Here is a 10,784-nt window from a genome sequence, read left to right on the forward strand (position 1 = left end):
CAGTCCTTATTGTTGTGGATCTCAGACCTGTTCGAACACTAACACCTGGAGTCCACGTGTCCGCATACTTTTGTCCACGTCATAACTAGGGCTGTGTATCGGTAAGAATCTGGCAATACGATAGAAAGGACAATACTAGGATCACGATATGATATGTCATGATACTGTTAAAAAGGCCATTTTTTCACTTGTTTCTTTTTTTTAAATGATTATTTCCTTGAAGAATTGAACTCCACCATAAATCTGCCCAAATCCTAAACACATGTTTATTTGATCCAACAGGATCTAATGTTCTATCAGCAAATGTTCAAACTGTGTTAAAGCTGAAATTCTGTTTTCCAGACATTCCAGTTTCAGATCCTGTTCAAATGTTCAGATTCTATTAGTTCACAGCTAACATCAGAACAGGATTTGAGTTCAATCCAAACAAAGGAACCAACATTATTGAATAAAAGAGTTAAAGAATAAATAAAAAAGAAAAACATTCAAACTCAAATGAACCTCCTCCATATCTGCATTGGTATAAATACCTAAAACTATCCATACAGTACTTTTTAATATCGATACAGTATCGTGAAGTGAAATATTGCGATATATTGCAGAGCAGGTGTTTTCCTGCAGCCGTGGTCCTGAACAGAAGGAGCTATGGACGTGAACAGAAGGAGCTGTGGACGTGAACAGAAGGAGCTGTGGACGTGAACAGAAGGAGCTGTGGTCCTGAACAGAAGGAGCTGTGGACCTGAACAGAAGGAGCTGTGGACCTGAACAGAAGGAGCTGTGGTCCTGAACAGAAGGAGCTGTGGACCTGAACAGAAGGAGCTATGGACGTGAACAGAAGGAGCTATGGACGTGAACAGAAGGAGCTGTGGACGTGAACAGAAGGAGCTGTGGTCCTGAACAGAAGGAGCTGTGGTCCTGAACAGAAGGAGCTGTGGACCTGAACAGAAGGAGCTGTGGACCTGAACAGAAGGAGCCGTGGACGTGAACAGAAGGAGCTGTGGACGTGAACAGAAGGAGCTGTGGTCCTGAACAGAAGGAGCTGTGGACGTGAACAGAAGGAGCTGTGGTCCTGAACAGAAGGAGCTGTGGACCTGAACAGAAGGAGCTGTGGTCCTGAACAGAAGGAGCTGTGGACGTGAACAGAAGGAGCTGTGGACCTGAACAGAAGGAGCTGTGGACGTGAACAGAAGGAGCTGTGGTCCTGAACAGAAGGAGCTGTGGACGTGAACAGAAGGAGCTATGGACGTGAACAGAAGGAGCTGTGGTCCTGAACAGAAGGAGCTGTGGACCTGAACAGAAGGAGCTGTGGACGTGAACAGAAGGAGCTGTGGACGTGAACAGAAGGAGCTGTGGACGTGAACAGAAGGAGCTGTGGACCTGAACAGAAGGAGCTGTGGACCTGAACAGAAGGAGCTGTGGACCTGAACAGAAGGAGCTGTGGTCCTGAACAGAAGGAGCTGTGGTCCTGAACAGAAGGAGCTGTGGACCTGAACAGAAGGAGCTGTGGACGTGAACAGAAGGAGCTGTGGACGTGAACAGAAGGAGCTGTGGTCATGAACAGAAGGAGCTGTGGACCTGAACAGAAGGAGCTGTGGACCTGAACAGAAGGAGCTGTGGACCTGAACAGAAGGAGCTGTGGACCTGAACAGAAGGAGCTGTGGACGTGAACAGAAGGAGCTGTGGACCTGAACAGAAGGAGCTGTGGACCTGAACAGAAGGAGCTGTGGACGTGAACAGAAGGAGCTGTGGACCTGAACAGAAGGAGCTGTGGACCTGAACAGAAGGAGCTGTGGACGTGAACAGAAGGAGCTGTGGACCTGAACAGAAGGAGCTGTGGACCTGAACAGAAGGAGCTGTGGTCCTGAACAGAAGGAGCTGTGGACCTGAACAGAAGGAGCTGTGGACCTGAACAGAAGGAGCTGTGGACCTGAACAGAAGGAGCTGTGGACCTGAACAGAAGGAGCTGTGGTCCTGAACAGAAGGAGCCGTGGACGTGAACAGAAGGAGCTGTGGACGTGAACAGAAGGAGCTGTGGACCTGAACAGAAGGAGCTGTGGACGTGAACAGAAGGAGCTGTGGACGTGAACAGAAGGAGCTGTGGACCTGAACAGAAGGAGCTGTGGTCCTGAACAGAAGGAGCCGTGGACGTGAACAGAAGGAGCTGTGGACCTGAACAGAAGGAGCTGTGGTTGTGAACAGAAGGAGCCGTGGACGTGAACAGAAGGAGCTGTGGTCCTGAACAGAAGGAGCTGTGGTCCTGAACAGAAGGAGCTGTGGACCTGAACAGAAGGAGCTGTGGACCTGAACAGAAGGAGCTGTGGACCTGAACAGAAGGAGCTGTGGACCTGAACAGAAGGAGCTGTGGTCCTGAACAGAAGGAGCTGTGGACCTGAACAGAAGGAGCTGTGGACCTGAACAGAAGGAGCTGTGGACGTGAACACAACCTGAACCTGACGGAGGCACACGTCTGAGTCTGTGCTGTGGCTCTGGACTGGACTCATTAAAAAGCAGAAATCTGAGAAAAACACTAACGCTGGAGGAGGATGCAGGCCCTGGTGCATCCTGGGAGACGCAGTAGGAGGGATGGCATCGTGACCACCGACTCTACAAACACCCCCCCCCCCCCCTTCACCTCCTCCCTCTTTCTTCTCCTTTTCTTCCTCCCGTCACCAGGCAACTGGCCTTTCCTCCGTCTGTGTCTGTGCCTCTCCTCCTCCTCCTCCTCCTCCTCCTCCTCCTCCTCTCTTTTATTCCCTCTTGTGCTGCTGTTCGTTCACACTCTGCAAACTTTAACGCACACATTTATCAACTGTCCGACGGTCACATGACGTCAAAGCAGGTGAAGGGGCGGGCTTAGGTTTGATAGACCATGATGATGATGATGATGATGATGAAGCAGTTGGAGGCGGAGTCTCTCATCAAACCTCTGCTTTATGAGGCCTGACCCTAGATCCACTGAAACTCCACCCAATATGTCAGCCAGTAATCAAGTAATCAGATTACATCATCAGGCCATCATGGAGACTCATTACTATAGATGACAACAGGGGTTCCCATAGTGGGTCCATGTACCCCCCAGGGTCAAACCCATGTCATAAGAGGGGGACCTGCTAAAACCAGGCAGCATGCCTCACACCTGAACACAGACCAGTACCTGGTCTCAGGTGTTTGTGTCCGACTGCAGGTGAAGCTCCTCTGACCCTGAAATGACCCCCATTAAATGCTCAAATCTGTTCAGTTGTTTTCATTTCATTGACTCCAAATGTGTTGGAACACGTTCATCTCTCAGACCAGTTGGTTCAGACTCAGTTTGATCCCAGATCAGTGGACTGGCTGTTGTTCACTTCTCCTCCATTCCCGTGTCTGTGTTTGTTCATTCCATCTCTGCTCAGTGCATTTGTCGTAGATGCTCAGCGTCCATGCACTTCAATGGGACTGAGTGGAACTGGTTTAAAACCACTACAAACTGGACCAGCACTGGACACATGACACCTGTTGTCCCGCCCCCGGACGCTTCAATTCTACAAGGAAATAATCATTTAAAAACAGAAACAGCCTTTTCGACAGTATGATGACACATCGTATGGTGAGCCTAGGACTGGCATTTGTATCGGATCTCCAGATTCTTGCTGATCCACAGCGTCATAAAAACAGCTCCAGTGTTACCTGAACGTGTTCAACCCAGACCATGAATGAAGGAACTCAGCTGTAATGAGCTTCCTGTGTCACTGTCACAAATGCACCATGGGAAAAAAAACAAACAAACAAACACAGTCAGTTTCTTTTGTCTTCCTTTAACTTTGCAGTTTGTGTTTTTACCAGGGTTTGTTTGTCTGTCTGTTTGTTTGTCTGTCCGTTAGTGTGCAACATAACTCAAAAAGTTAAGGACAGATTTGGATGAAATTTTCAGGGTTTGTTGGAAATGGGATAAGGAAGAAATGATTAAATTTTGGTGGTGATCGGGGGTGGGGGGGCCCACGGGGGGGGGCCACTGATCAGCCTTGGCGGAGGTCTGCGCTCTCCGAGTGCTTCTAGTTTATTTGTGGTTTCTGGGTGAAAATAATCGGTTCTGACGTCTGTCGGCGGCTTTGACACATTTAGATCTGCAGGACTGGGGGGTGGGGGGGCTCAGATCTGGATTTGATTCCAGGTCTTTTTTTTTTTTTTTTTTTTTAATATTTCCTGTGGGTTCGTCTGCTCTGTTCGGTCTGCACTTCCATCGACTCCGTCCCAGCGACGTGGGTTCACGGTTCGACCAAGGTTATGATCGTTAACGAAAACTAACGAAATGACCAAAACTAGAACTGAAAAAACATTTTCATTAAGTGAAATAAATTAAAACTATAATTAATACCATACGCTCCTCTACAGTCTACAGGAGATGAGCCCAGACAAAGGACGGAGAATTTAAGGGGAAGGGAAATCTACAAGAACATGAAGTGTAGAACAAACACAAACAGTCAGTGTATGTGAGAGGGTTCAACTGTGGAACCATCTGGAACAAAACTGAAACATGTCTTCTACAAGTTATGCATTTAAAAGGATAATAAATACAGTATCATAACACAATATACAACATTATAGAAGTACACATCAAATAAGATAGTATTGGAGTTAATTGGTTATCATGATAAGAAGATACTATCATATTTATTGATCACTGTATTTGGAGTAAATATTTAAAGTACACATAAATATTATAGTTTATATTAAAACAGTTGATTCTGTAAATCTGACTGTGTGTGAGGTGAGTAAAAAGTGTATGTGAAGGGTTTGTGTTATTGTAAAAATATACAGAAGAAAATGTGTGTTAAAGTAAAGGAAGCCGATCGAGTTTAATTATTAGTTTGTAAAAAGGGGGCGGAGTCAATAAGTTCTACTTCTGCCCACTCCTTTAATGAGCACAGAAAAAACTGTATTTATGTATTTTTTGGACCATGTTGTATGATTCTGTTATCTGATGATTCTATGAGCTCCAAATAAAACTACTACTAAAAGAAAGAAAAACAGAACTGGAACTGTACTGTGTGTTTATAAAACTAACTAAAACGGATAAAAATTATGGAGAATATCCCTTCGTTTTCGTCTTTGTCAGTGTCACACTGATATGAAATCCATTTGTTTTGCTCGAGCAGTTCTATCTAACGGCACCACACGACACTTGACAGTCCGCCACTTCTCATCGAGGTTCAAAAAGTTTGGGATTTTTCATTTCAGTTTTATTAGTTTGGACTTTTTTTTCTCTAATTCAGTTCGTTTTAATTAGTTTTTAGAGCAGGTTTGATAGTTTTTTATTAGTTTTCAATTTTTCTAAAGGCTTAGTTTTAGTTTAGTTTTAGTTTTAGTTTTAGTTTTAGGTTTAGGTTTGGTTTAGTTTAGGTTTAGTTTTAGTTGTAGTTTAGTTGTAGTTTAGGTTTAGTTGTAGTTCAGTTGTAGTTCAGTTTAGTTTAGTTTTAGTTCAGTTGTAGTTTAGTTGTAGTTCAGTTGTAGTTCAGTTGTAGTTCAGTTGTAGTTCAGTTGTAGTTTAGTTGTAGTTCAGTTGTAGTTCAGTTGTAGTTCAGTTGTAGTTTAGTTGTAGTTTAGTTGTAGTTTAGTTGTAGTTCAGTTGTAGTTCAGTTGTAGTCAGTTGTAGTTTAGTTCAGTTGTAGTTCAGTTGTAGTTCAGTGTAGTTCAGTTGTAGTTAGTTGTAGTTCAGTTGTAGTTCAGTTGTAGTTAGTTGTAGTTCAGTTGTAGTTCAGTTGTAGTTCAGTTGTAGTTCAGTTGTAGTTCAGTTGTAGTTTAGTTTTAGTTCAGTTGTAGTTTAGTTGTAGTTCAGTTGTAGTTCAGTTGTAGTTTAGTTGTAGTTCAGTTTTAGTTTAGTTGTAGTTCAGTTGTAGTTCAGTTTTAGTTCAGTTGTAGTTTAGTTGTAGTTCAGTTGTAGTTTAGTTGTAGTTCAGTTGTAGTTCAGTTGTAGTTCAGTTGTAGTTCAGTTGTAGTTCAGTTGTAGTTCAGTGGTCTCTTTTCTCTTCTTCTCTGTGCTCCTATTCAAATCAATCCCAGACAGGACTCTGCTGCTTTAGTCTCCATGTTTCCAGGTAGAGTGGGGACCAGAAGACGACTGGAAACCACAAGTGAACACAAGTGACGGAGCAAAAAGTGTCGTATGGAGACAGCACAGAAAACTGAGAGAGACAAAGAAATCCATTGAACATCAATCTGACATTGACAAAGACCAAAACCAAGGGAATTTGATCCAGAATTATTTCCGTTTTAGTTAGTTTAGTAAACACAGAATACAGTTTCAGTTAGTTATGGTTTTTTTCTTTTAATTCTAGTTTTTATTTATTTCAGTTAATGAAAATGGTTTTACAGTTCTAGTTTTGGTCCTTTCGTTAGTATTCGCTAACAATAATACCGTCACTTGTGGTTTCCAGTGGTCTTCTGGTCTCCACTCTACCTGGAAACATGGACACTAAAGCAGCAGAGTCCTGAAAACTAATAAAAACGCTCAAACCTGCTCTAAAAACTAATGAAAACGAACTGAATTAGAGAAAAAAAAGGTCCAAACTAAATAAAACTAAACTAGAATGAAAAATCCAGAACTATTCGAACCTTGTCAGTAGAAGCTGGACCAAACTACGGCCATTTGTGTTCCTGCACGTGACAAATGATCATCAAATCAAACCGATGTGACGAGTGTGTGTCTGAGCTGAGAAAGGAAGCAGCAGCAGACAAACTAACTGCAGTTTATTCAGAATGGATGTGGACGTGTTCAGACAAACGCCACCGTGACGATCGCTCAGGGTGTCGGACCCACGGCGCTACGGCGTCTTCAGATCCAATAAGACCGCCCCCAAAACACCTCCAGCCTTCAGACCCACTGCTTCCATTCAGGCTGCGGTCAAAACACGCAAGTTAAAAGCTTTGAACAGACACCGCAAACGAGAAAAACACTCACAGAGCACACCTCCACCAACGCACACCACTGACCAGTCCGATCACACCACCACTGACCGGTCCAGACCACACCACCACTGACCAGTCCAGACCACCACTGACCAGTCCGATCACACCACCACTGACCAGTCCAGACCACACCACCACTGACCGGTCCAGACCACCACTGACCAGTCCGATCACACCACCACTGACCAGTCTGATCACACCACCACTGACCAGTCCAGACCACCACTGACCAGTCCGATCACACCACCACTGACCAGTCCAGACCACACCACCACTGACCGGTCCAGACCACCACTGACCAGTCCGATCACACCACCACTGACCAGTCTGATCACACCACCACTGACCAGTCCGATCACACCACCACTGACCAGTCTGATCACACCACCACTGACCAGTCCAGACCACACCACCACTGACCAGTCCGATCACACCACCACTGACCAGTCCAGACCACACCACCACTGACCAGTCCGATCACACCACCACTGACCAGTCCGATCACACCACCACTGACCAGTCCAGACCACACCACCACTGACCAGTCCAGACCACCACTGACCAGTCCGATCACACCACCACTGACCAGTCCAGACCACACCACCACTGACCAGTCCAGACCACACCACCACTGACCAGTCCAGACCACCACTGACCAGTCCAGACCACACCACCACTGACCAGTCCGATCACACCACCACTGACCAGTCCAGACCACACCACCACTGACCAGTCCGATCACACCACCACTGACCAGTCCGATCACACCACCACTGACCAGTCCAGACCACACCACCACTGACCAGTCCGATCACCACCACTGACCAGTCCGATCACACCACCACTGACCAGTCCAGACCACACCACCACTGACCAGTCCGATCACACCACCACTGACCAGTCCAGACCACACCACCACTGACCAGTCCAGACCACCACTGACCAGTCCGATCACACCACCACTGACCAGTCCGATCACACCACCACTGACCAGTCTGGATCAGCTATGTATATGTGTGCACAATAGTGTGTATATGTGTGTACAATAGTGTATATGTGTGTACAATAGTGTGTATGTGTGTACAATAGTGTGTATGTGTGTACAATAGTGTGTATGTATATGTGTGTATATGTGTGTATATGTGTGTATATGTGTGTATATGTGTGTGTGTATATGTGTGTATATGTGTGTGTATGTGTGTATATGTGTGTGTATATGTGTGTATATGTGTGTATATGTGTGTGTATGTGTGTATATGTGTGTGTATATGTGTGTGTATGTGTGTATATGTGTGTGTATATGTGTGTATATGTGTGTATATGTGTGTGTATGTGTGTATATGTGTGTGTATATGTGTGTATATGTGTGTATATGTGTGTGTATGTGTATATGTGTGTGTATATGTGTGTGTATATATGTGTGTATATATGTGTGTGTATATGTGTGTGTATGTGTGTATATGTGTGTGTATGTGTATATATGTGTGTGTATATGTGTGTATATGTGTGTATATGTGTGTGTGTATATGTGTGTATTTGTGTGTATATGTGTGTGTATATGTGTGTATTTGTGTGTATATGTGTGTGTATGTGTGTATATGTGTGTGTATATGTGTGTATATGTGTGTATATGTGTGTGTATGTGTATATGTGTGTGTATATGTGTGTGTATATATGTGTGTATATATGTGTGTGTATATGTGTGTGTATGTGTGTATATGTGTGTATATGTGTGTGTATGTGTATATATGTGTGTGTATATGTGTGTATATGTGTGTGTATGTGTATATGTGTGTGTATATATGTGTGTATATATGTGTGTGTATATGTGTGTGTATGTGTGTATATGTGTGTATATGTGTGTGTATGTGTGTATATGTGTGTGTATGTGTGTATATATGTGTGTATATGTGTGTGTATGTGTGTGTGTATATGTGTGACAGTGTGAATGATCTGATCTGTAAATGTTCAAACTCTTTTCTGTCCAAATACTTCTATTCTCACTCAAAAACACTTCAGGAATCACTAGCAGACCTGATAAGGACTTGGACTGATCAGCTCCTCTCAGTTCCAGCCCTGGTGCACAGATGTGTTCTGGTCCTAAGGTTCCATCTTTAACACACATCTGTATGTTTGTTGTTTACATGTTTATATTTGAACATTTCTGCAACAGAAGGTACATGGTGTATGTTATTACCTCCACCAGGAGGCACTGGGATCACTTTGCTTTGTTTGTTTGTTTGTTTGTTTGTTTCTTAGGAAGATAACCCTCTGGTATCCAGGTGTGCCTTTTACGCACACTTTGCACTTTGTTTTAAAAAACTTCATATTATTTTTCACAATTTAAATAAGGTTAGAATTCAAAAGTTGTTCATTTGTGCATGATCTTTAAACTTCTGTCCACCAACTCAAATGTGCACATTGTAAACAAAAGAAAATGACCAGACTAGCATCTGTCTGCCAAGTGTGCAGAAAACGCACTATTTCTAACATTTGATCTGTATGATTAGGACTGAGCTGGATCTACAAAAATAAAATCAAATTAGAGCAGAAAAATAAATCAATATGTAATATTTAATAGTTTGATTTATAGGTGTGCATTTTACGCACACTTGGTGACAGATGCTAGTATTTTTGAACATTTGACCTAGCGCCAAAAATAATAATAATGCAAATTAACCGATGTTGGAGTTAATCATTGACATATGCCAGGATGAAAAAATCTAATAATATGTGATCCACTTTTTATGGAGTATATTGAAAAAATAATATTTTTTGTGGTTTTTTTAATTAAAAAAATGGTTTGTTTCCATTACAAACACAGCATTTAAAGGGTTAAAAAATGTGACAGTTATTGAGTATTTGGTATTTTTATTTATGGCTGAAGTTGATGAAATAGAAAAAAGTGTAAAAGAATTAAAAACAAACTGTATGAAAATTTTTTGGACATTATTCCACAAGTGTGCAAAAAACGCACACTTGGTGCTTAGTAAGGGCCTTGGTGGACGGGATACCAGAAGGTTTACTCAAAAAGTTATGGATGGATTTTCAGGAAATTTTCAGGAAATACTGATACTGGCACAAAGAAGAAATGATTACATTTTGGTGGTGATGGGGGTGGGGGGTTTTTCTGGTCTTATTAGTTTTTTTCATAATACAAGTTGGTTATATTACTTCAGTGTGTGTATTAGTACTTTCTGAACATTTTGAACACATTTCAACAACACCGCGATAATAATGATAACAGATAATTTTGGACACAATAACCGTGATATGACATTTTCATATGTTTCCATCTGTAGTCAGTACCAAACATGGAGTCGACAGGTAACACTACTGTCAGACTACTGTTACAGCGTTTTCTCTGGTAAGGTTTAAAAGCTTCAGCAGGAAGAGAAAAGACACATGAGACAAGTTTAGTTTTCACTTCCACTGGAACAAAATGACAACTAATAAAAACTATCAAACCTGCTCTAAAAACTAATAAAAACGAACTGAACCAGAAAAAAAAAGTCCAAACTAACTAAAACTAAAGTAGAATGAAAAATCCAAAACTACTGGACCCTTGGCTCGAAGAACAGCCGTCCTCACATGTCCATTCAACTCCAGCAGCTCCGAATGAAACTGAAACACCAGAAGCATTCAGGAGCGTTCAGGGGGACGCACACACGCCAGCGACCAATGACAGCAGCTCCACCCATCAGCCGCAAACACGCCAACCACGTGGACGAAGCCGCCCCAGATGGAGCGACGGGATGAGGAGACGCTGCAGGTTCTGACCCGTGAAGACCAGAAAGAACAAAACCACTGTTCTGTGTTCCAGTCCTGGTTCTGTTCTG

At 43.0% G+C, this 10,784-nt stretch overlaps 1 long non-coding RNA gene across 1 annotated transcript; it reads left to right on the top strand.

Annotated features, from left to right (window-relative positions):
* Window positions 1–437: 437 nt before the first annotated feature.
* On the top strand, window positions 438–9,870 carry LOC115416496 (uncharacterized). Its single transcript, XR_003934989.1, has 4 exons — window positions 438–623; window positions 666–667; window positions 704–714; window positions 9,860–9,870. It is a non-coding gene; the product is annotated as an uncharacterized LOC115416496 (long non-coding RNA).
* Window positions 9,871–10,784: the final 914 nt, after the last annotated feature.

This window comes from Sphaeramia orbicularis, unplaced genomic scaffold (genome assembly GCF_902148855.1).
Source record: "Sphaeramia orbicularis unplaced genomic scaffold, fSphaOr1.1, whole genome shotgun sequence".
NCBI classification, from domain to species: domain Eukaryota; kingdom Metazoa; phylum Chordata; class Actinopteri; order Kurtiformes; family Apogonidae; genus Sphaeramia; species Sphaeramia orbicularis.